The sequence below is a fragment of the Phoca vitulina genome, unplaced genomic scaffold, assembly GCF_004348235.1.
Source record: "Phoca vitulina isolate PV1807 unplaced genomic scaffold, GSC_HSeal_1.0 scaffold19, whole genome shotgun sequence".
NCBI classification, from domain to species: Eukaryota; Metazoa; Chordata; class Mammalia; order Carnivora; family Phocidae; genus Phoca; species Phoca vitulina.
In genome coordinates, this window is record NW_022589722.1 from 2,625,081 (window position 1) to 2,652,699 (window position 27,619).

Sequence of the window (27,619 nt, forward strand, 5' to 3'; positions counted from 1 at the left end):
ATATGTAAACATAAAACTTGTACAGAAATGTTCATAGCCTTATTATTCATAACTGCCAAAAGTAGAAAGAACAATGTCCACTAATTGATGAATGGATAAACAAAATGTAGTATACCCACAAAAAGGAATGATACTGAACCACAATAAGAATGGCATAATAAGACATACCACAACATGGATGAATTTTGAATTTATTATGCTAAATGGAAGAAGCCAGACACAAAAGGTGAATTATTGTATGATTCTATTTATAGGAAATGTCCAGATTAGACAAATCCATGACACAGGAAATAATTTAGTGATGTAAGGGGTTGCCAGGGAGGAGAAAATGAGGAATGACTGCTAATGGGTGCCTGTTTTGTTTTGGTTTTGGCTTTGGTTTTGGTTGATGGAAATATTCTGGAATTACAACTTTGTGAATATACTAAAAGCCACTGAATCGTATACTTTTATAGGTAAATTTTTGTTATGTGAAGTTTTCTCAATAAAAATAATAAAATTAAATAAATTATATGTGGATTTTTAAAGTTAACTGTAAATGATAATTAAGATTGTAGATTCTTTTAAAAAGTCATGTTTATGTACTTGGATTAGAGAAGATAAGGAAAACAACAAGCACGTTGACTACATTAGAGGTAAGATGTCTGCTTATCAAAAGAAACCATGTATGAATGGAAAATAAACCCCCAAATGGAAGAAGATATTCATAACTGACAAAGGGTTCATATTAACAATACGATTGAGTTTTCACAAATCAACAATAATAAATAACCTTATTAAAATTGGAAAATAGACATAAACAGGAATTCAAAAAAGAATATACAAATGGTCACTAAATATATTTTAAAATGCTCAATCTCATTATAAAATGCTCATTATTCATTAGGAAATTAAAATGAAAACTAAAATTATGTACTATTGCATAAAGATCAGAATGAATAAAATTTTTAGAAATGGCAATATCAAATGTGGGCAACAATACAAATTAGCATACCTTCTGTGTTGCTGTTGGAAATTCAAATTGATAATACTGTTTTGGAAAACTCTTGGGCCTTAGCTACTAGAGATGCACATATGTATATGCTGTGACTCAGCAGTTGTACTCCTATATATCAGTCAACAAAACACACAGGAAGCCTGTGTGTACCAAAAACATTACAAGAATGTTCATATTATTAAAAAAAAAAAAAAAAAGAAAGTTCATAGTATTGTTCTTTCAACCCAAAGTTCATCAATAGTAAAATGGATTATGTTACATTTTTATTATCGTTGAAAATTAATGAATGGCATACAAAAAATGATATTTAACCTCCCCTATATCATGTCTATGAATGCAACCACATATGAAATTATCAATTTAATTAAAAATACATGCAATATCTAATCTACGGTACTAGAAGTCATGATCATGATTTAAGAAGGGAGCATGGATTCACTGGAAGAGGGAATAGATAGGAATTTCTCACATGCTACTAATGTACTATATCCTGAATTGGGTGGTGGTTATTCAATCACTGAGTAATCAATTATAATTTCTGCATTCTTCTGGGTGTTGTACCTCATAATTTTTTTAAAAATTCAAGTTACCAAATAATATTAAACATATGATCCTATATGTACTTCTGAACAAAACCATACCCATAAATTTATATAATACATGACATTAATATATCACGTATTTGTAGTTTATAAATGTATTACATATATATGATATAGAAAATATAGATGTTTGATGTTTATAAATACAAAGGAAATCTCTAATTGGGTGAAACAATATTTAGCAGTGCTTACCTCTGAGTATTAGCCTAGGATGATGGATATAAACAGGGACTCACTATTTATTCCTGAAATATTTAAATTTTTTATCATTGAGGTCACTCGTGTCATTTATGTAATGTTTAAATGCAAAATTATAAGCAACATTAAATACATTTTTTTCTCATTAATGTTTTCAGAGTTATCAGTTTTAAATCACTTCAATGTAGCATGGGACCATTATTGAGGAAATGCTCTGTGGTAAAAATCAGTCACCTGTGTCAAGGCATTTTTCAGACAGCAAACAATATTCAGCAAGCAATAAAGTGAAATCTTGGTAATAATTTCTATTCCTATCCTCTATACCTTCTTAAATCTGCAAACTTTAAAATCTCAGCAAGTTTTTCAGGTATTCAGGGCTGTGGAATTTCATGGAAGCATTTCTCTCATAAATCTGTTTTAAAATTTTACAATTCAATATTTTATGATCCTGCACCAAATCTATATGGCAGACACTTTCTACATTTCATTCTTCTTGACAGCTGTGGCCTTTTACACTTATTTTCAAAAGAAAAATCTAACCACATCAGGAAGTTCAAAACAACATTGTCCAGTGACTCTAGTAACTTTTCTCTAGTCAAAATAGGTAATGCTTATACTTAACATTCTCTTGGGTATTATTCTGCAATTATCAGAATTTTCCAAAAGAAAAGGATTTCTGTTTTTCAATCTATATATTTAGTGATGTCCCAATTAGTTTTATTTAAAACTACATAAATAACAACATTTTCTCGTGTCTCATGAGTTTAGTTTAGAAGCAAGTTGAAGAGAAAAAGTACAGATATATATATATGTATATATATATCCCATTTATAATTGCACACAATAAAAGATACCTAGGAATAAACGTGACCAAAGAGGTAAAAGACCTATATTCTGAAAACTATAAAACATTAATGAAAGAAATTGAAGATGACGCAAAGAAATGGAGACATTTCATGCACATAGATTGGAAGAACAAATACTGTTAAAATGTCTAGACTAACCAAAGTAATCTACAGATTTAATTCAATCCCTATCAAAATACCAACAGCATTTTTCACAGAGCTGGGAAAAAAAAATCCTAAAATTTGTATGGAACCACAAAAGACCTCAAACAGCCAAAGCAACCTTGGAAAAGGAAAGCAAAACTGGAGGCACAATTCCAGAACTCAAGTTATATTACAAAGCTGTAGTAATCAAAACAGGAACAATCAACAAAACTAAAAGGCAACCTACAGAATGGGAGAAGGTATTTGTAAATGACATATCTGATAAGGGACTAATATCCAGAATCTATAACGAACTCATCAAAATCAACACCCAAAAAATAAATAATACAGTTAAGAAATGGGCAGAAGACATGAACAGATGTTTCTGCAAAGAAGACATACAAATGGCTAACAGACACATGAAAAAATGCTCATCACTCATCAGGGACATAAAAATCAAAACCATGAGATACCACCTCACACCTGTCAAAATGGCTAAAATTAAAAACAGGAAATAAATGTTGGCAAGGATGTGTAGAAAAAGGAACACTCTTGCATTGTTCATGGGAATTCAAATTGGTACAGCCACTGTGGAAAATAGTATGGAGGTTCTTCAAAAAGTTAAAAATAGAAATACCCAGGATCCAGAAATATCACTAGTAGGTATTTACCCAAAGAATAAAAAAATAGTAATTCAAAGGGATACATGCACCCCAATGTTTACAGAAGCATTATGTACAATAGCCAAATTATGTAAACAGCCCAAGTGTCCATGGACTGATGAATGGATAAAGATGTGGTGTGTGTGTACACACACACACACACACACACACACACACACACACACACCATGGAATATTACTCTGCCATAAAAAAGAATGAAATCTTGCCATTTGCAATGATATGGATGGAGCTAGAGAGTATACTGCTAAGCAAAATAAGTCAGTCAGAGAAAGACAAATACTATATGATTTCATTCATATGTGGAATTTAAGAAACAAAACGAATGAGCAGAAAGAGAGAGAGAGGGAGGCAAACCAAGAAACAGTTTCTTTATACAGAGAAAAAACTGTTACCAGAAGGGAGTTGGGTGGGAGGTGGTTAAATAGATGATGGAGATTAAGGAATGCACTTGTTGTGATGAGCACCAGGTGATGTATGGAAGTGTTGAATCACTATACTCTATACCTGAAACTAATATTTATATATTATATATATATATAATATATATTTTATTATATATTTATATATAAATATTTACAAAAAATAAATATAAAATATTTTTACAAATATAAAAATAAATAATAATATATATTAATATTAATAACACTGTGTTAACTAACTAAAATTGAAATTTTAAAAAATTGTTGCTAATTAAAAAAAAAGTGAGAGTGGGCAATAGTCAACCAAAACGTATTTTCCAAGTAGCCATATCAAGAAAAATGGTAAATAGCTATGGTTAGACACCAGGATAACTTGGTTTTCATCTGAGTAAATCATTATTTTGGTGTTCTTGTATATTGGCTGACATAAAAATTTACCTAATTTATTCAATAAATACTCATGGCATGCACTGTATTATGGGAAGAAGGTGGGTAATATTTGATGTCTGCTTAATACTATGAAAACACGGCGATGAAAGCTACTTCTAGATCTCAAAAATCCAGAAACAACCATTATAATTCAATCTATTGAGTCAATCATTCAAGGTAGTACAAATGGACTCCAACTACTCTTGAGAAAATGAAATATAAGATGCCAACAAAGGCATCTCATTTTTATATAATTTCATGAGTCTAGCAAGTGACACATTTTATGCAGCACTGGCCACTTTACATTCTATTTTGCTCTCTGCAAATATTCTTTTTTTTCACTTCTGATGTTTGCCTAAAACCCACTATGGTAGATGGCAAAAATGGTTACACATTTCTCCCATCCCTGTATATACACTCTTCAGAGTATGACTTTGTAACTCCTGCAATCAAGAGGTGAAGTCTGTATTTATATGCCAAAAATTTGGACTTAACCATATGAATTCATTTGACCAGTGGGATGTAGCTAAGGTGACACAAGCTAAGACTTTCAAAGCAATTGTTCATTGAGGTTTGCCCTCTCTTTTTGTTGACAACCTTGGACCTATGCTGTGATGAAAGATGAGAGACCTGTGGAAAAACTGCTGACTCAAGCATCCCAATCATTCCAGGTGCTGCCATTCCCCTGCTGACACACCAGCTGATTGCAAGCCCTATGCATAAGCCCAGGTGAGAACAGAGAACTGTCTGGCCACCCAAAGAATCATGAGAAATAACAAATTATTCTCATTTTAAGTCACTATTTTTTGAGGTAATTTTGTACAGCAAAAACTATCTGATACAACTACTTTGATAATTCCATGTATCATCAATCAGGATTTATTTAAAAAGTTAAAATTAACTCAAACTTAAATCAAACTCTTTTAAGGAACCAGGGAATTTTTTGCTCACAAAATTCAAAAATCCAGAGACAACCAGGTTTTTATGTAAATTAATCAAGGTTTCAAGTGATATTGGTTAATAAAACCTGATTTTCCTCTTAATTTTACACCATTTCATATACATTCAACTTTCAATTAAGTCTATGCCTACCTTTAAGAGATTGTGTTTTCTAGAAATCCTAGAAAATTTTGGCACCTGGATGGCTCAGTGGGTTAAATGTCCAATTTTTGATTTTGGCTCAGGTCATGATCTCAGGGTGGTGAGATTGAGCCCTGCTTGGGCTCCATGCTGGGCGTGGAGTCTGCTTAAGATTCTCTCTCTCCCTCTCCCTCTGCCTTTTCCCCTCTCCCTGTTTGCACTTTGTCTTTCTCTATCTCTAAAAACAAAACAAAACAAAACAACAAAACAGAATTCCTAGAAAATTCTACTTGGGTTTAATTGCAATATGGGATACACTGATTATCTTCAGTCTAGGTCACATGTTACAACCTTGAGCTGAGTTACTACCTCCACCTGATATGTACAGTTACACAGAATGATAAAAGATATTTTACTGAATGAAGGGCAAATAAATTCTAGGTTGGAAGAATACCAGATATTCGTTAAATGAAAAATTAGCTGACCCTCTAATGAAATTTTATCAGCAAAATCTATTCTGTCTGATATTAATAGTTATTTAATGTGAATGAGATCTTGAGAATGTAAGGTAATCACCAATTGTTTTCTACAATATTGTATATATTGTGATGTAGATGTACTGTGTGAATACTCTGTATCCTTAATATTTTTACCTTTTTTAACTCCCTATTATTTGGACAAATTTATTTAAATTTTTTACTGTAAGGATGGGTTTGTCAATTTCTCCTTTTTTTCTATCAGTTTTTATTTCTTTAAAATAATGTTAGCTGTGCATTAGAGATGACAATGTCTAAATTTTTCAGATGAAATGTCTATCTATATATATGACTTTTGTTCTAAAAATCTATTTTGTTCAAATCTATTTTGTCCAAAATTATCTTTTTCTCCAATAGAAAGAAAATATATAATTTTCAATAAGAGAAGAATGCATGGGTAGCTAGAGGGAGGGGAAATTGCGTGTTTAGCTAGATCACCAGGACCTGTGAGAGAGTACTGCCATGTGAAAGACATTAATTATTTGAGATATATTGAGTACTCATTACTAGGTACTTTTATGTGAGCTGGGGATACTAAACCAAACACACATATTCTTGCCGAACTTTAGTGTTTTAATTCAATCGTGAGTTACATTGTGGAGTTCATTAATTTTGGCAATTTTAATATCCCTACTCAAAAGTTTAAATTGTAAATGCTACCAATTTTTTATGTTTTAAAATTGTTCTCCACTATAACTTTTTTTTTCTATGCATACTTCTGAAATTTGTAGTCCTTGATTTCAATGTGTGATTTTTAAAAAATCTATTATAATTTTATCTGGGGCTTTCCTATGGTAGGTCCTGCTACACTTAACTAGGAAATTAACACATGCAATTTTTTTCAATGGTTGTAATAATAACAACAATCAATATCTATGAGGTGGCCTTTTCAAGATAACTGTGTGCCCCTCACATACCTAATATTTATAACTCAACATCTTCTGGGAGCCAACACTAATGTTACTTCTTCCAGAAAACTTCAGTACTTCAGACTGCTTTAAGGATACTTCTTCTGAGTCTATAATTTTTTAAATATTTTTATTTATTTATTTAAGAGAGAGTGAGCAAGAGAGAGAGAGCACGAGCAGGGGGAGGGGCAAAGGGAGAGGAAGAGGCCCACTCCCCACTGAGCAGGGAGCCCCACAGGCGGCTCAATCAATCCCAGGACCCTGAGATCCTGACCTGAGCTGAAGACAGATGCATAACCAACTTAGCGACCCAGGTGCCCCTGTCTATAAATTTAAAAAAAAAATACCTTTATGTAACAGTTTTATACTCTATTGAAATGATCTATATATGGATTCTGTTCACTCAATTGGTTCTAAGCTCCTTGATGGGAGAAGTAAAATATCATTGAACATTTCATTTCTTGTTATTACCAGAAGATCTTTAAGGTACAGGGTGTTTATAAGACATTTTGAACTCAATCAGTTTACTTAGATATTAGGTAATGATTTCTGACTCATGTACTCTAGGATTGAAAGGATTTAAAATCTCAATGAATGTGTGAGGGTGGGTGTGTGAGTGTAACATTTTCATTAGAAGACAACAGAGCACATAGATGTTAGTGTAAGCCCACCTAACAAAATGTACTTTCTATATAAAATAAGATTGGATATCTTTAAGCTTATCCTTTACCAAGAATCAGATCAAAGGACGAATTAATATTTAAGTTAAGACCTGGTCTCATTTAAATCTTCAAGCCATTATTTATAGATTCTTTTAAAACATTGAATAAAGGTCCTATAATCTAGCAAGGTAATATTACACATGTAGGGTACTGATAATTTACACACATAAAAACTTTTGCCTAATATATTTTGGATCATATATTTTAAATCCCTATTTTTTAAAAATTGGAATATTTGAACTATTTTAAAAATATTAACAATGTTATAAGAATTTCAAAGTCAGTAGGACAACCCTTGCCAGACTTCCCCTACTGCAATGCACCATCAGTCTGGAAAATTGAAAAAAGTCAAGGTTTGCTAAATAACTGCTGCAGACTACAATTCTTAATTAAGTCATGCTTTTGGAGTTATAAACTTTAATATACTTTTTCATGGCATTCTATATTTTACAATTGCTGCTCACCTCAGAATATATTTCTTTGACAATATTGGGTATATTTAGTCACTAATAAATGGTTTTGTGTTTAGAAAAAGAAAAAAAAAATTCTAAGTAAAATTTCCATTTATTCCACAGCAAGGAATTACGTCAGACAGTAAGTTACTACTCATACTAAGCTTATAGTTCTACCAGGTATATCCATTTTGGGTGTCCAAATATAATTGTGCTTCTGCTTCAGTAGAATTCTATGGTATAGACTCTGCTATGGACTTAAAAATAAACCTCTTTATTACAAAAGGAGCTTTACTGATAAAGCAAAAATATTGTAATGTATCCCTTTCCACAACACAATAAATGTGTCTTCAGTGCTCTATTAAGTGTACAGAAATGCAGCAGTGACACATTTAAATACAAACTGCAGCAGAAAAAGTACCACTAGCATTTCTAAGGGACTGAAATTATGTGGCTCAGATTTAAACTGTTGTTTTACTGTGAATTATGATCCCCTTGCCCTCTAGTGGATCCAGACATTGAAAATGATGTCTATATTATTATATATTTTCCAAGATTCTTCTGGAGACTGAACTGAAGAAGAAAAATCTTCAGTCTTCAGTCCCAGCAAAGCCCTCATTGACTTAAGAGAAATTTATCAATGTAAAGGGATTGGTTTATTACCACTTTAAAACCCTCATGCATCACAAAAGGATTTGCTAAATACTTTCATGGGGACTGCCTGTGCTGCCAAGTGGCTTCCAAAAGGCACTGAACCTTTTGGTGATTGAAATGTACAGTCCTGCTGCAATGAATTAACATAATTGGAGTCAGGACTAGATGTTTTTATAGGAGCTGATTACGTGCAGTTCCGATAGTATCATCACTTTAGCCTATCTTATCCTTGAGGGCATACGAAGACTTGGAAATGGGCTTTAAATATGATGGCTACTCTGCAGGTGAGCAACTCTTTGGTGAGAGGTACATTAGCTGTAATTTATAAAGTGTAGTTGGTGGCATTTAACATTCTTTTTTTTTTTTTTTAATTTATTTATTTGATAAAGAGAGGCACAGCGAGAGAGGGAACACAAGCAGGGGGAGTGGGAGAGGGAGAAGCAGGCTCCCCGCCGAGCAGGGAGCCCGAGGTGGGGCTCGATCCCAGGACCCTGAGATCATGACTCCAGCCGAAGGCAGACGCTTAACGACTGAGCCACCCAGGTGCCCCTTAACATTCTAATTATATGTAATATTAAAATGTGTTAAGAGGTAATATATTGTGTGTGCTCTCTACCTTAGAAAAAAGTTCCGACCTATCTATATTACTATGATCTATTAGGGAAGTACAAGATTCTTTACGGTATATTAACCAAATGGAATGCTAGAGTAATGGAGACCAGAACACATGTAATTGTAGATCTATTTATCTTAAAAAAAAATCATCAGTAGATCCACTTTTAACAAAGAGCAGGTAGCTACATATTTGGTAAGTCAAATGAAAAGATCCAACCATTTAAGTTTCATGTATAGTATAATAGTTTTGTCAGTAATGTCCTTGTGGAATTGTTTCATTTCAAAAATCCATATAATACCTTACTCGATTACAATTTAGAATATGTTTTTTAAATTGACAATCTAAAATTCATCTCAAGAATGAGGTTGGTTATTACTTGTAAGTAGATATAATAAGTATGAAAAGAAAAAAAATCCTGATATTCCTTAATGATTTATTTTCCTCCACACAGAATACATAATAGTATAAAAATCAGTACCACAAATATATCTCTCCAGCCCAGCAACCAGCAACTTCATTTTTTAATGATCCCACATTTTTCAGATGGTAAATAATGTATAAATAAATGAAATCCTAGATTAACATTGCAATCAATGAGTGGATGAATGTTTAGTTATAGAACAGGTTATCATAAGAACTGAATGATTTAGATTCATAGAAGAACTATATGAATTACAGAAAATATGTCAAGGCTATTTGTTTTTTGTAAAAAATAGATATAGCAAATCAAGTAAAACTAAAATATATTTTCTGAGTCTGTGACTTAATGACTGGGTGAAAATGGCTAAAGATGAATTTATCAAAGAGGTCAAGTCAAGGTGGCCTGTTTCAAGACACACATGACTGCTATGGAAATATTTTTAAATAATTGAAACTGCTAAGTAAATACTTTTCTCGGAAATTATTTGCGGTGCTCACCTTTATAGTGACAACTCCCTCTAGACACTCTTTTTCAAACTTCAGTTGATCATAATTACTATAATGTCAATCCATATAGGAGAAACACAAACCTAATTCTTATTTTAAATAATTATTCTTGATAGAAATAATTAAATCCACATGTACTCCTTTCCTCATGGACACACTTTATGCTTTAGAACACCGAAGACTGACCTAAAACATAATTCCCTCTTTCCTATATGAATTCTTTTTTAAATTTGTTGCTAGAGATCCCAGTTGTTGTCTCCCCAGATAACATACCCACACCCAACCTCCCTTCAGATAAGGGAGAGGCTTGGGGAAACTGAGAATGAACACCTGATCCGCGATGGGCAAATCATTAGTTTTTCTTCTTGGAATCTGGAATGTTGATAGAAGAGTGAATTAGTTAGATGTCAAGATTAGTATCAAGAGTGTTCATATTATTGGCACTATTGTTGGTGCCAATGATGGCTAAAGCAATGAACGGTCAAGTAAAAATTATGGAAAACAGAAATGAAACACCCTGCCTCAGAAGCCAGTCTTCAGAGAGGAAAACTGAACAAATGTATGTAGAGAGAAGATATGAAAAGATTCACAGCCACACAAAGAAACGGAGAAACTGTAAACTTACACTTATATCGTGGCCACATTGTATTTCTTGCAATTAATCCCTTCATATTTTCATATTTCAATACTATACATAATAGTATAAAAATCAGTACCACAAATATATCTCTATGTCTCTGTGGAATTTGAAACAATTCCACAAGGACATTACTGACAAAACTATTATACTATACATGAAACTTAAATGGTTGGATCTTTTCATTTGACTTACCAAATATGCACCAAAAAATTCCTATTTTACTTAAATTCATTTGAATGGGTATCTATTATTTTATAATAAAACTCTCCATGATTATAATCCTATATTAAGATAATCATACCTAAGTTTATTTCATTTTTGAGCACTCCCAACTAAGTACTCTTTTCTAGAGAGATAAAGGTATATGAACTTTTGACATTTTAAATTAGTAGCTCATTGATATTTTGCTGTGGAGCATACAGGTATACAGGCGTACAGGTATAGTAGAATTATTTTAGAGACAAAGAATATTATAATGCTTAACTTTGTCTTTTGCAATATAATCATATTCATCTGTAATGCTGAGTTTTCAGTGTATGCAGCTTAAGTAATACAGAAGATTATTTCTCTTTCACACAATTTTCCAGGTAGGCAAGTTATCAGGGGCAGCTCTACTTCATACCTTTATCCAGGGACTCAAGTTGGTAGTAACTTCTATTCTCAGCAAAAAATGGTTTCCCACTCTGGGTCTAAGGTAGCAGTTAAGGGAGTCTCAAGCCCACAGCCAGTGGAAAGGAATGAAGGATGAAATGAGTGACGAGCAGTTTCCTTTTATGGAAATAACATGAAAGTTGCACACAACACATCTGCTTACATTCCTGTAGTAAGGGTTTCTCCACATGGTCATACGTAACTCTATGGGAGGTCTTTTAGCTTTAGCCATGGGACTTGCTAGAAGCTGGGTGTGGAGGGTTCTATTACTAACGGGAGAAAGAGATAACAATCGGTGAGAAATTAAAATCTCTGCCAAGAAATAATCTATTATAATCTTTTTGTATATATCTTTCCTGTATAGCAAAAATACTTTGAAATCATAGGTTGGCAGGAACAGCAATACCAGAGATTTTTATCAATGGCCAATTGAATATTTTTCATCCATTTAAAGATTCTATTCAGGATATATGTATTAACAAGCATAAAACTTATTTAGAAACATATTTTAATACAGTAAAATATGAAATGAATTTCATTAATTTTAAAGGCCAATCTATTTCATTACATAGTTTTAACACTGTTGTAATTTTCTGTTTAAATAAGGAATGCAAGTTTTTAAATGAAAAATAAAACCAAACTAGTATCCTACAAACTAGAGTGAGTTACTATTTTGTCATAATGGTCCAAGAAAAACTTTGTTACAGAGCATTAAACAGAAAAATGTCTATACTTCTAAAATCACTATGGTTCCAAATTTTTAATCACTGATGAACAAAGACTTATGGCTTAGGAGAAATTGGAGAAAGTAAAAATGAGATGGTGTTTCCTGGATAAGAAAGGTATTGACTTTTCGATTCTCCGTTTCATTTACACTGATTGCATCAGACAAGGAGAGTAAAGTCTACAAATTGTGGCTGATGTGAGAAAGATAGAAAAACCCTAATGTAGAAGTTAGAAACTAATGAAAAATAAGTGTAAGGTTTTTTAAAGCAATATAAATCAGCTTTCTTTTCAAAGTGGTAGAGAAACAAAGTGAGATAAAAAGGATTGAAATAGGAAAACAAGCCTGATCTATGTACCAGCAATCATATATCTTATTTTAGCCCAAGAGATGGCTTTGTTCGAAACTCCAGAGGTTTCAAAAAACAACATTTTCCATTTGGATTTTGCTCAATATCAATCAAATTGGCTTTTCAAATCAGTGTAGTTATGTATGCTTCTAGCCTGACCTGTTTGTGGAATATTTATTTTAGCTATAAGAACATGGGTTTAGAATCTTGGATCCTCAACCAGAAATATCAATATAATTACATGATTTGGGGCAAGGCCTTATTTCCCCGTATCTTTTTTTTTTTTTTTTTTGCCCTCAAAATGATATATTAATGTGTTCTCTGACTTTCTCTCTGGGATGTTTACTGAAGAAGCTGCATTATAGTGTGGATAAGTTTTGCAGTGAAGATCAGAAAACCTTCACAATAAATGGGGAACATCTTTTAGTGTCACCATTTATTTGAAGCTTTTGTGGGAGCCAGAACCATTATTGATATATGAAAGCATACAAATTATGGAAGGTAAGATTTTGCATTAAGTATTAGGAAAGATAATAAATATGTGGCTGTGCCTATTTTGGCGGAGTTTGCTCTTGACCTGAACACATCTTGTAACATTACTCAGTTCTTAATCATTTCTCTCCCTCATCCCCCTCTAGCCCCATTCAAAAAGCTCTGGTGAATACCGTACATTTCATGTGTAGACCAAAGACATTACATGCTATAAATCCATTGATATCTCTTTGCCTTCTAAATCTTCCCCACTTCCATATATCTCCCTGGGACTCAGTACCCAGGCTTTCTTCTCAGTCCTCCTTCACACAGCTATTATATACCACAATTTAGATTCATGCCCACAACACAAATGCCACATTCTATGACATGAGACTTTATTCAGCCAAACTTATTTTGTCTAATATTCCTCAAGCATGCTCCTATAGACAAGTAAAAGAATGTGTATCTTAGTTCATCGTACTATGGTAAAATATCAACCTACTTTCACTTGGTGATGCATGCTCATATTCTCCCCCTGAATTTAAGGAGAATGATTAAGAGAACAAATTCTAAAGCTGTACTGCATGGTTTCAAATCCTATCTCTGCCCTTTATTATTACACAGCGACGTAACATAAATGTCCTCTCTTACTACTGGTATTTGAGTTGAAAAGTTTTAGAAGCAGAGGACAGCGAACTCAAGTAGAACTCAGTTTTAATTCTGACTCTGATTCTTATTAGTTGGATAACTTGAGAAAAACTATTTGCTAACACTGATAGTTTTTTTTTTATAACATTTTGGGGAAATACAAACCTAGCAAACTTATGAGGATTGGTGATCACATACACACAACACAAAATCACTAAATAAATGTTATCTATTACTGTTTCAGTATGTACTGAGAATGAAAATAAGGGAAGAAGATGATGTAAAAAAGTTTTAAGTAACATTTAGTACACAAAAATGCAAGGAGGTTTATAGTCAACATTCATTTAACAAATGTCTTTTGTTTGCCTATTATGGCCCAGGCACAGAGCTAAGCATTAGACAGTGAGCAACATCAGACATTTCCTTTTATTCTTTTTTCTTTTTTTAACACTTCATTTATTTATTTGAGAGAGAGAGAGAGGGAGAGAGGGCACAAGCTGGGGGTTGGGGTGGGGGAGGGAAGGGGCTGAGGGAGGGAAGGGGCTGAGGGAGAGGGACAAACAGACTCCCCGCTGAGCAGGGAACCCGATGCGGAGCTCAATCCCAGGACCGTGGGATCATGACCTGAGCCGAAGGCAGCCGCTTTAACTGACTGAGGCACCCAGGCGCCCCTGCCTTTTATTCTTATTCAGCGCATTCTGTGTGTTCTCTGGAGCACTCTTAAAAAAAAAAAAAAAAAAGTAAACTAAAAAGGGTGACTTTCTTTACTTACAGAAACCATCTGGGAAAGAGATAAAGGAAGATAGTACAGTCCCATTAATATGGATTCTAGATAAACTTATTAGACAAATCATTAGAACTATATAGTAGTTTAATAAAAAAATAATAAATGGCACTTCTGTGGTCAATCATAATATATTACCGATGAGTTTATTGCCATATGTACTTCTGAAAATAAGTCAGAAGAGTATTCCAACATGAAGAAAATGATTATATCTCATTACAAAAGCAATAAACCTAATGTCCAATTTGCATATCTGTGGGGTAGGATCAATGTTAAAAAAAAAAAAAAGGAAAATCAGCTGTCAACAAAGGAGACATGAGATGCTAACAAATCTTCCTAAACTCCTATGCTATATTTCTGAATCAATATTGGCTGACTCAGAAAGAGTATTAACACAAGCTACATGAGGATCATGTTCCTAAACTGGAATATTTCAGACATGTGTACTAACATTTCTCAAATATTTTACCACTTTTTAATTCAATATCCAAAATTGAAATAACAGTTTAAGAAAAACATTTTAGGAGTACACTTGAGTGTGAAAAATGCTTCACAAGTTGAGAATAGATGGAAACCTTGTGTTTTTTGTGGAGCAATGAAGCAGGCACATCTTCTGATACTCAGGTAAATATGCTATTAGCCAAGGCTTCCTTTGCTTTTCAAATTCAATACCTGAGAGTTTAATTAACACCTCCCTAATTAATTGACTTCCACATGAATAGAGCTTTAGTATTGACTTAGGATCACATTTGAAATTATGTATTTTTTCTCTTCAATTTCAGTATCTGAACATATTTTCAAGCATTTGTATTTTAACCAATTTGGAATAATGTAACACTGGAAATCCCTATTAATCTTAGTATCCTGAAATTGTGTCTATTTTAATTGTATAATAATATAAATATATATATTTATAAATTTTATATATTTATATATATATTTACACATAAAATGTAAGCTGACTTGAAAGTAAAATCCCATGTACCAATCTTGAGTACCAATCTAGCAAAAAGCTAGAAACACTTTCTTTATCTTCTACTATATTCTCACTTTGAGAATTCATGAACAAAAGTGGGGGACCAAGATTAAATTAAGATGAATCTGGGCATAACAGTCAATAAAATGGAAAAGTTAGAAGGGATCTGTGTGAAACAAAGAGATAAAAGTTTGAATTAAAGCAATATAGTACGTGGGACTCTTCCTCAAACTACTCTTGTATTACAATCCTCTGCTGAAATCCATGATGATTAAAAGGAATGCCTCTGTGACCACAGGAAAAAAAATGGTGTCTTCAACAGTTTCTATATAAAAAGAGAAAATAGTGAAGGAATTGAAGAAGTAATGAAAAGGCCTTGGGAGCTTCCAGTAGCACTTTCAAGCCTCGAACTTGAGGATACAGAAAATAAATAAATGGAAGAAATAGAAAATGAAAGTTAAAAGCAGAAATTAAGTGCTAAGAAAACTGGATAACTATAAGATTGACAAAACTAAGATTTAGTTATTTAAAATATATTATATTGATAAGGTGCTGACAACTCTAATCAAGAGAGGAAACGAAGTTACGGAGTTCAGAATGAAAGCAAGTACAACTAGAAAGGGAGCAATTAAAAAATATGAAAATGTTATGAACAATGGATACTTTTATAGAAAAATGTTGCTGAAAAGCATTAATTTTAATAGAATTCTAATATTTAAGCCAACAAAGAAAATTTTAATATGTAATATTTAAGCCAACAAAGAAAATTAAAATACAGTGAAATATTTTCACTAAAAGAGCACCATGCTCAAAATTTTCATGAACATAAGAGCACACAATAAGCTATAAACAGTGGTTACCCAGGTTTGTAGATTGCTATAGCTGCAATTGTGTATAAATTATTCATTACTTTAAAAATCAGCAATATAACATTAAAAATAAGTTTTGCCATGTAAAATCTCAGAAGTTAGCATATAGATTAATAAAAGATCACATTTATTCATATAACCAAAGCAGAATATAAATATGGCAAATATGAGATAACATGGTTATATTATATATGTAGATATAAATATAGATGAATAGTTTTCATTAAATCATTTATACAAAGTTAAATATTTGTATAAGATATTAAATCAAATTCGGTTTGTATTGATTCATAAATTCTGTCTCTACATAGAAAAATTCATTTTAGAAAAGGATCAACTGAATAACAAGGGTTTTAATAAGAATCTCTCAGTGGAGTGGCAAAATCAGGTATATCTGAGAAAGTGTTTCACAAAAACAGACTTTTAGGATATTATGTTTAAAACACAAAACTTTCATTAAGTTTCAAGACAGATTAGCACTTAAGGAAGCTCCTATCCTCTTGTCTATTTGAATCATCATTCACTAGAATAATTATTATTAGGAAGTGTGCCTGATTCATTTTCTTCACATGCTAACTAGACATGACATGACATATCACAGCAATTACTGTCAAGAGAATTACTATTAAAAGAATCATTCTCCCTGCACTTAAAGTGTTTTCACTTAAAACAAAAAGAATACAAGTAGTCTTTTTGTGCCTAATATGGAGTGATCTCGCCCTGGATACCCTCACAGTTCCCTCATCTACTTATTTCAGGTCTCACTGATCAGATAGCACTTTCTCGTAAAAGATTTTATTACCTATGTGGGATTGTATTTTTGTTCATAATTTATTCTCTCTCCCAGGAGGAGATTTGACTTTAGGTTTGGCCATATGACTTGTTTTGTCCAATAACATGAGAAGATAAGTGGCACATGTTCTTCCAAGCAGGAGCTTTGAGAATCTTTACATTGTTGCTCGCATCTCATTTCCCACAGACCAGATGCCTGCGATGGTCTGCATAGAAACGGCTCTTAACCCGAGCCCTCGAGGTAAAACAACATGCCCTGTGACTGACAGGGAGTTTTAGCCATAATTAAATGTTTATTGCAGTAAACCTCTGAGATGTGGGGTCTGCTTGTTATCACAGTATAACCAGCCTATTCCCAGGGATACAGTACCTCATATAAGCAGTCAGTATATTTCCTCTAACTTGCATCACTTTTTTCCTCATAGCATTTTTTTTTTTTTACCTTTTAACATAGATATCTACCTTTGTTTGTTGTCTGTTTCCATACATAACAATATAAGCTCGATGAGGGCAGAGACTTTAGTATTTTCATTGCTGAATCCCAGGTGCCGAGTTTAGTGACTGTGGTAATTATTAGCCAGATCAAAGGTGCATGGGAGGAAGAAGGGCATTTCAACCTAAGGTGGCAACCTCTCCAAAATGCCAGAGAGATATAAGCTCCTGAACTGTGTCAATTTCACTTTTTTTCCAAATGAAAAGAGAAAATGAATCAAAGTGGGAATGGTAGGATATTGAAGGACTGGTATTATAGTTATCTATGAAGTCCGGACAAATCAAGAAAGAGAAACAACATAGCAATTTGAACAGGGGAAGTTCAATATATAGAAGTATTGACTACAACAGAGGAGTGGAGTAATAGAGAATAGGCTAGTAAGAGATAAAGAGAACTTACAAAATATAGGAATAGCAAATGGAGGGAGCAGACACAAATACCAAAGGGGGGGGGAAATATATATATATATATATGTAGCATTAGGGCTGGGATAAAAGGCCCAAGGAGGAGACCCCGTTCCTTCCTCCACCCCTCCATTTTCCATCCAGAGCTGAGACACAGACTTTACTGGAGGGCATGGTTCTGAAACATTACATGTCAAAGAAATTACTATGGTGTTGTTCCTGTGGAACTTGCTGGAAATATGTCCTCTATAGTGCTGAGAAAGCTGTTGACTTGGCAGTGTCCTACTGAAGCACTCTACTGCAAAACCACTTAAGGAAGTGTGCCACAGAAAATGCTGGTCACTATGAAACTACAGGATTGGGTGATAAAGAAACCATATATGCTAGCACACCAAAATAAGCAAGCAAAAACCTGTTTCTCTCACAATGTCTGTCCAACACCTTCTGCTGGAAAAGCTTACAATCATGCCAACTGGCAAAAGAAAATAATTTGAAGATCCCAGATACATTTTTACAGAGAAGGCAATGCACGATGACTTTGGAATTGAGAGGCAATAAATTGATAACTGACATGCCAGGTAAGACGCGTTGGTGATTATTCCAAGAGCACAGAAAGGGAGGTGAACTACCTTTGTGAGATGTAGAGCCATTAGCAAGGTAGACTTGACAGAATTTGATAACAGATTGGATGTGGGATGGAAGAAAGAGGAGGAGTCAAGAACCCTCGGATTCTACTGTGGATGACTCATTCCCTGAAACATGAAATTCGAGAAGAAATGATCCTTAGGAAGATTAGCGGGGAAGAAAATTAGTAAGTAAAGTTGTAGACACATTGAATTAAAGATACATATTAGATACCTAGATGGACGTGTAGTAAAAAAAAACAAGAGGAAAAGGAGAAATATTAAATATCTAGATGGACGTGCAGTAAAGAAAAACAAGAGGAAAAGGAGAAAAGCCAAACAAAAATTATAATATGGAAAAAAAAAGATCAGATAAAATTAAAACTTTAGAGTAAAAACAAGAAAAAATATTGAGATAAATAATTTTAAACAGGTAAACATAACTAGAAAATACTATATAAAATCTAAGTTAAAAGTTAAAACAACAAGATTTAAAATAAGGATGATTATAATAAAAAAGATGTATATTTAAACATGTGAAAGAAATGAATAATCTTAAAACCTTCAGACAAAATATTAATATGAACCCATGAAATTAATAACCAAATAACTATAAAGTACAAAACTATATTTCTTTAAAATTAAAAAAAATACAAGTGGACAGTCCTAAGTGAGTTTATGAAGTATATATGAAGTATATTTGAATGAGAGGTGACGGGAGAAGCGAAGAAATCAAACATAAGCAGGGCAGGGATTTAGATTCTTATTAATATCTTCTATGTATCTGATTTCTGTTGAACAGTCCATGACCTTGGACTGACCTGGCTAACTGCCCTGAAGAATAGCCTGCCAGCATATGATCTTTTTTTACTCTAGCCTTCAGTTCAAGTCAGAAAAGTGAAGACCCCCAGTGACTTACTAAGACCCATACATTAATGAGTTCGATGTTCTCAGAAACCTGAGCAGTCTCAGAAAATCAGAGAAACAGATTTACTTATGCATACCATACCATTGGTATATACTAAATACAATTATAAAATTATATCATGGGAAATAAAAAACATAATGAACAAAAAAATTTTAAAAACTTGGCAAATAGTCCTGATTTAGCTGATGGTGGACAATTCCTATTTGTATATTATATATTTATCTCAGAATGACTTGAAGAATAATTGCTCTATGAAAATTATAGGCAGAGAAGTTTAAGCAATGACTTGTACATAATTTCAATCTTTGGTTCATCCTTCTGCCATGATTTAATAAATTATAGAAGCATTTGTAATGTATAATGAAACATAAAGTTGTAGCTTTGAATCTTATGTCTGTTCCTTACTCTGTGAGTTTTTCCCCTAATATCTCAGATTCCTCAGGCTTTTAATGTAGGGCTATTTTCAACTTGTAGGGCTATTTTCAAGATTAAAAATGATGCATACAAAACATCTGGCACACTGTATCTCACAGAGTGAATAGTACCTCTCATTTTTGTTGTTATACTTACTTACAGCTACTGAGTTTGCACTGTTCTGGAATTAGCACTAATCTTCAATCATAAACTAACTTGATTACTAGCAAGGTTTTGAAAGGCCACAAGCAAGCCAATTAACTCAATTAACTGGTGTCAAAAAATCAGTGCTGCTACTCTTTTTAAAAATTTCAGTGACTTTCCCTTCACATTATGTTGCAGTCATTGTACAATAAAATACATATCTGATAATTGCAGTCAAAATAACTTTCATGCTAATTCATTTATCCAAGTGTTTTTCACATTAGTGTATTCTTATTCAGTAACTAGTCTTGTCAGGATTAATTGGTCTGATGACCATTCATATAAATATAAAAGGACATGATTAAGTCAGACATGACACAGTCACAGCACATGTAGAATTTTAGTTATTTACCACAATAGGATTTGCCTCTAAGGAAGAAAAGTTGTTTTAAGTATTATTGATTTTTACTTGGAAAATGTGTCCTATTGATTTTTCCATCAAGACCTTTAACTATGGCTTTTAATACACTATTCTTGTCTATAATGACAATCAATAGAAAATCAAGAACAGAAATGGGATGGCCACAGGTGGGTAAAATCAGGCTTTAAGAAAAGGATATATACTCCCCAACCCCCCTACCACCCTTGCCCCTTTGCTACTGACTTGTGAAACAGAAAACAAGGTTCTTAGCTTTTTGAGTGAAACCATGTGGCAAGTTTAAAAAAGTAAACAACCGAATTTACTGTTTCAAAGCTTCTATGCTTTTGGGCAAAGAATTTCTGTGCTTCTGCCAAAAATGAAGTTCAAATTATATGGAGGGTTTGATTATTTGAGTTTCTGTATTTTAATCTGGCTTTGTTTTTCACAGCTGTCATTAGTTGGTTCTATTTTATTACCTTTGGGGACTTGGCATTCAAGCATTTGGAAATGTACTTATTCAGGGAAAGAAACAAACAGCAACAAAACTGCTGGAATTCTGAATACTGTTTATCATCTGGTACCGCACAGTCAATATTCTTTGTTCTTCAAAGAACCTCCTTCTACATAGCTATCAAGGAGTAGCCGCTCTGGATAATGTTTTTATTTTTCTCTTTATTTCCACCTCTCTGCATCTTTTCTACTTTTCTCCCTTCTTTCTCCCCCTTTCTTTTTTTTCTTCTCCCATTTGCTTTTCTTCCTTCCTCTTCTCCACATTTCATGTCTTGTTTCATTTAAATTTGAAAGCGCAGAAGAAATAATATAACTTAAAATTCCAATTGTGCAAAAAAATTTGTGCAATTTCATCGGGAAACAGACTTTATTATTTCATTTCTACCAGATTTTGAGCAGAGTAGAATGAAATTGCAAAGAAGACAATTCTGTTGCCATGCTAATAGATATCAGCAGTTTATGGTTTTAGTTTCTGTGCCATGGGACAGTCACTCCTCAGGCATGTCCACTTAAGTTCTCTGGGAATTTCAGACTTATTTAGAATTTTGTAGTTAAGAGTGCTACATTGTTGTTTTGCTCTGGCTCCATAGAGCTATTTGATTTCCAGACATTAATTACTGCCTAAAAGAAGAAAAGATTAAAAGAACAATAACAACAAAAAAAAGCCACCTAATAACTGGACAAGTTATTAAGATATAGATCATTAAATTATCATTCAAAACATTAAAAACCTTTAACTATATGAAGGATCCCATAAAATAAATTCCTATAGAAAAAAAAAATCCAAGTTTCTACTTGGACATTTTAATTAACTGAATAATAACATTCATAATAAATTTTTTGGATAAAATCAGACACTATTCACATATTGTTGGCCATTTAATTAGTTGTGTTCTAACATCTTACCAGGTTTGTTATATCCTTTTTGTATATTAGCATCCCTCATTTTATGCTTGATGATCACTGAGACAATGTAAGTTGCCCACGGTCACACAGAGTAGAATTATCTACAGTCTAGCTCCTTTGTTCTGTCCACTCCATGTTGCACTTTAACTTTTTTTTTTAATTAGATAAACTCCCTTCAAGAGGATGGCATATGGAATCGGCTTATTTTAATTAAGAGTCAAGTAGCTACACGGGACAATGGGATCAGCCCCCGTACAAACAGCAGTGCCTAGGGAATACAGTAGTCAGCAGGAGGCCAGCCTTGTGTGAGACGACAAAACTTTAATGGATTTAAAAAGCAGCTCTCAGCTGCTTTACAGTTTTCTCTAACTCTGGGGAAATGGTGAGACAACCTGAAACCTGTTATAGAGAGGTGATTATGTTGGAAATTTTATAGAAGTATGATTTTTCTGTTCAGGACCATGGTGGGGAGAGGATAAGAAATGTCAAAAAAAAAAAAAAAAAAAATGATGTTCAAGAAAGGGATCATTTTCAAGGCACCTGGGTCGCTCAGTTGGTTGAGCGTCTGACTTAGTCCCGATCTTGGGATCCTGGGATAGAGCCCCTCATAGAGCTCCACACTGAGCAGGGAGTCTTGCTTCTCTCTCTCCTTCTGCCCCTCCCCCTGCTCGTGCTCGCTCTTGCTCTCTCTCTCTCAAATAAATGAATAAAATCTTACAAAAAAAAAGGAAGGAATCATTTTCTCCTGGCAAAACTAAAGATGATTAATTATACTGCCTAAGGTTGAATTTATTTGTGCTTGCATCCTATTTAAAGACAAACTATTAGAAGTAGTTCCAAAAAGCAAATAAAATAACAAAGCAATAATTCTGTATGTCTTTGGTTATTTCCTTTAGTCTTCTGCAGTCTTCCAATTCAAGGAAACAAGTACATTTTTAAAGACATGTTGTACAAAGTTGCCTTCTTTTTTTACTTGACCAATGAAACTGGAAGAGTGACAATCAAAACTGCAGCTCCTCAGACAAGCTGCAGGCAATTTTGGATTCAAGCATTAAGAAAAAAAGAAGGAAAAAAAAAAAAAACAGACTTTCTTCCTCACACTTGTGCTTCTGTTTTTGCTGACAATGCCACAAAGATACTGCACACATCAGAGAAGTTCTCTAAAGCAGACTATTAGATCACACCTCTGATTTTTAGCTATTCTTCTGAAGACCTGTACTCTGACACCATTAGTCTTAATTCTTTTTTACAGCTCTGAGATCAGCATTGTCATTTAAATTAAAATAACACACTTAAATATGACATAATAGTATTTATTCTCGAAAAACTTCAGAACAAAGAATGGACCTTTGTTAAATCCTTTTTGAAAGCAAGCTGTTAATCCATTCAGCCTTAAATATTATTGATGTGTCATGTCATACTTACAAAAGCATTCTATTTTTCCACAATACTTTTTCCTTAACATCTTCTGGTATTATATTCCTTGCTCTTTTTCTAAAGAAAAACTGCAGAAGTGTAAGATCTAAGTTTACTGAGAATCAGTACTTCGTTAACCTTCATTTTCCACAGACTCATCTTCTCTGACATGATTCACAAACAAAATTATTATTTTATGAAAAACAACAAGAATCATAACAAGGAACCCCTTTGTTTCTCCACAAGTGTTTCGGTAATTAGAAACATGAAGACAGCAGTATGCTCTAAGAATACCTCTGAGCAAAAAGTTTCAAGTATTTTCTCTGAGCTGTCAGGAGTTTAGCACACCAACCAGTCTTTCTGAATCAGATGTCCCTAAGAAATGAAACAGCAGTTTTTCACCCAAACTGACATTTGGTGAGCATTTATCCATCTGATAAACATTAGCCAGATCATGTGAGTTTAAAAAAAAAAAAAAAAAACAGCTCTTAAAAATATGTTATCTCCGGGCGCCTGGGTGGCTCAGTCGTTAAGCGTCTGCCTTCGGCTCAGGTCATGATCCCGGGGTCCTGGGATCGAGTCCCACATCGGGCTCCCTCTCCCACTCCCCCTGCTTGTGTTCCTGCTCTCGCTCTCGCTCTCTCTGTCAAATAAATAAATAAATAAATAAATCTATAAAAAAAAAAAAAAAATATGTTATCTCCATTCAAACTCACTTTTACAGAGTTAAACCCCAGCAAGACTTCAGCCAGACCCCATTGTCAACAGAATCAACAGAAGCCTATAATGAATGATTAGCTACCTAGTGGTAAAGGGATATGTGATGCATGCATTTAGGAAACATTTTGATCATGGAATATATTGAAATTGCTCTATGCTCCTGCTTGATTTTGATTTCTTATATTTTATCAAATATACTTCCACAGTACAAAAGAAATCAAGTCACTGAAGTATAGTCTATAAAATGCACATGGTGGAAACTATGTTGCAAAATATAAAGTGAAATTTTAAGAGGAAAAGGAGTGTATGAACTAAGAGTAAAATCAGGAGTAAGAGCTAAGAGCAGAGTCACTATGAAGCCACAGGAGAAGGGGATACTGGAATGCACCTGTCATGTAGCAGATGCATGCTAGACTTGGCAGAATCAACACAGTAATCAAGGGAAAATCTAGGCCAATGTGTAAACCTTGAGTTTTAATTTTGATCCAGTAGGACAAATGGTCAGAGATACAAAGACCTAGATTGAAAAATCTACAAATTACTAGAATTCATACGCACATTTTCTGAATAAGCAGCAAATCGGATCACAGCTTAACCCGGAGAAAGAAGATTTCAATGTCTAAAGCGGTAGATGTTTTCCATCAAGATTTAGATAATAAATATTTTAAGCTTTGCAGGCCATTTAGTGTTTGTTATTACTACTCAAATCTATGCAGTGAGGATGTAATCACAGACAACACATAAATAAATAAATGGGGCTATGTTCCAGTAAAACTTTATTTATAGACCCTAAAATCTGAGTTTTCACATTATACAAAATATTCTTCTTTTTACTACTTTCCAACCATTTAAAACCATATAAGAATACTTCTTAGTTATCAGGACACACACAAATAGGTGCTAGCTAGTTTTGACCTGAGTGTTGTAGTTAGCGTATGATCTAGAGAAATAAAACCCTTGTAGTAAGCGAGCATTGCTGGGAATTTGCAAAATCTGAGTTGTTTTAGCAGGACTTTTCTAGTCTGAAATTTGTTTTCAAGAATCAATAGCATCAGCAACTTGCAGCATTCTAATTCAGTTTTTCTGACATGAAAGCCTGTGGCTTAATTTAGTGACAAATAAAATTTTGAACTTAAATAGATTTGGCAGATTGTGCCTAGGACTATTTCTATTTGTATTTTGCTCCAACCATTATAAAGTCATCTTAGACACTTGACAGATATTTTAAAATAATTAGCCATATTTTTCTATGAAACACATATAGATCTAATATATGTCTAAATATATGGCAAAATGTATACTTTATCATAGGATAGTTAGCAGAATTTCAGGCTTTGGTGCTAAAATGAAAATAGCATATCTAATTTTAAAGAGGACATTTACATTTTCAAGGTTGTATATACAGTGGTTAAGGGGATGGTCTATAGAAACAGACTGCCTGGACAAAAATCAGAGTTGGGTTACTTCTTACCGTATGACTTTGGTCAGGTTACCTAAACTCTATTCTTCAGTTTATTCATCTACAAATGGAGATATTCCGTAGAGTTCTTTTGAGATAACCTATGTAAAATACTTAGACTAGGGATGACACAAAGTAAGCTTTATAAAGTTGTTTGATTTGTTATATTATCAGAAAGCACCCCCACATGTATCATTTCCTCATTGTCAGAAACTCCCTTTAAGGAGCCTGGGTTGCTCAGTTGGTTAAGCGGCTGCCTTTGGCTCAGGTCACGATCCCAGTGTCCTGGGATGGAGTCCCGCATCCATCTTGCTCCCTGCTCAGTGGGGAGCCTGCTTCTCCCTCTCCCTCCACCCCTCCCCTTACTCATGTGCACTCTCTCTCTCTCAAATAAATAAATAAAATCTTAAAAAAAATAAACTCCCTTTAAGTAAACAAAATAATACACACATACATGCATATGCACAATTTTGGTTAGCAAAATAATTAGGTGATCCAGACAAATGTGGACTTTATGTGAACTTTAACACATGTTTTGGTCAACTTTCAATATGACAGTAATTTCCTAGTCATATTCTTCATTTCAATCTGAAAGCTTATTTTATAATATAAAAGAATATTTAATCTTTAGAGGGTATAAGAAGAGATAAAAGTATATCTTACACTAAATACATACTTAAATAGTTATTTCAATATATGGATTTGAGCAAAAAGAACATTATCAATTAATTACCTTAATTATACTGAAAATTTTGCCTGAAAGGATTAGGGTAATTTTATTCCACTGACAGGTTACTCTTTCTATTAGTTATATGCCTCTCTATTCTAATTGAACATCACATGTGCATTTCTAATCCTAGCACAATATTTGTATTCACTTCACATGGAAATTCAATGAGAGGTTAAGAATAAAAGCAACTGCTCCCTAGTTCTATACTTATGAATTAGTCTTATGGTAAGGTATTTTGAAAATCTGATTGTAGTTTCAAATTAAAATATTTATATATGATAATTGACATCATTGCCACTAAAGTATAAAACATTGTCACCTTGTCTTTCTGACCTTTGTAAAAATAAATTCTAAAATGAATGCTTGTAAGTTTAACATCATACAAGACCCAATTTTTGAGCTACAAACAATAAAACAACCACAAAAACAAAGTGCAGTAAAAAATCCAGATAGACTATCTATAAAATGCAAAAATATAAATATAAGATACACATTCTTTTCTTTAGCTTCTTTATATCCTTTTTAGGATGGAACAGATATAAATATTTACACAAGGCACATTTAGCCCCACTTTGTCTTCATTATAACCTATTAGTTATTTGTTACTTTTCCTGTTCTTAAGTGAGAAAACTTAAAGAGAATTTAAAAGAAAGCCTATGCCATGTCTTCAAGATTGTGCTGCAAATATAGGCCACAGTGAGAATCTGAATGTGGGGTTTTGAATACGAGTCCAAGTCACTTCCCACTACACAAAAGATGACCTGCACTCAATTACTGTGGCATAATCTGATGATGCTATTTTTGTCTGGCACCACTGGGGAAAACACCTACTGAATCTTCCAAAAGTGGAAATTACCTTTTAGGTCCTGAGAAAACATTTATTTTAAACATTTTTTTGATAGAAATCTTCTCAAAGACTATTAACACTTCCCTGTCTTCTTAAAAATAGTTCACTAAAGAGAATTTACTTTTATCTTGATGAGTCACTGCCTCCATCTTGAACATCCATTACTAGATCCCGTGGTAATGCTGTGCCTGTCAAGCTGTCAGCTGTCATGATCTGCCATCATTCTGCCTGCATCTAACAGCCTTCTGCTCTGATTCCTCTCGGTGACTCTGGGTCAGGAAATCAGATGACCAAGGCTTTTAAAGTTTATATTATAAATATTCTCAGTTTTCTCAACTGTAAAATGATGTTGCTATACCAGACCAGTGGTTCTCAACCCAGGCTGCATATTTTAATCACTTGGCTACTTTTTTACAAATATCAGTGCTCAGGTTCCACTCTGGGAGATTCTAGTTTAATTGTTCAAAAATGGAGCTTCATTACT

The 27,619-nt window shown here is 33.4% G+C and overlaps 1 protein-coding gene across 20 annotated transcripts in view; it reads right to left on the reverse strand.

Annotated features, from left to right (window-relative positions):
• The window catches only part of MGAT4C (MGAT4 family member C), a 727,898-nt gene that overhangs the window by 561,891 nt on the left and 138,388 nt on the right, over positions 1-27,619 (reverse strand). Inside the window, exon 1 of one of the 20 annotated variants that reach the window (XM_032416623.1) lies at positions 11,668-14,138. The exons of the other annotated variants lie outside the window; for them this stretch is intronic. The gene's annotated coding sequence lies outside the window, so the exon portion shown is untranslated. Of the gene's footprint in view, positions 1-11,667; positions 14,139-27,619 lie in introns of those variants that run through there. 20 annotated transcript variants of the gene reach the window in all.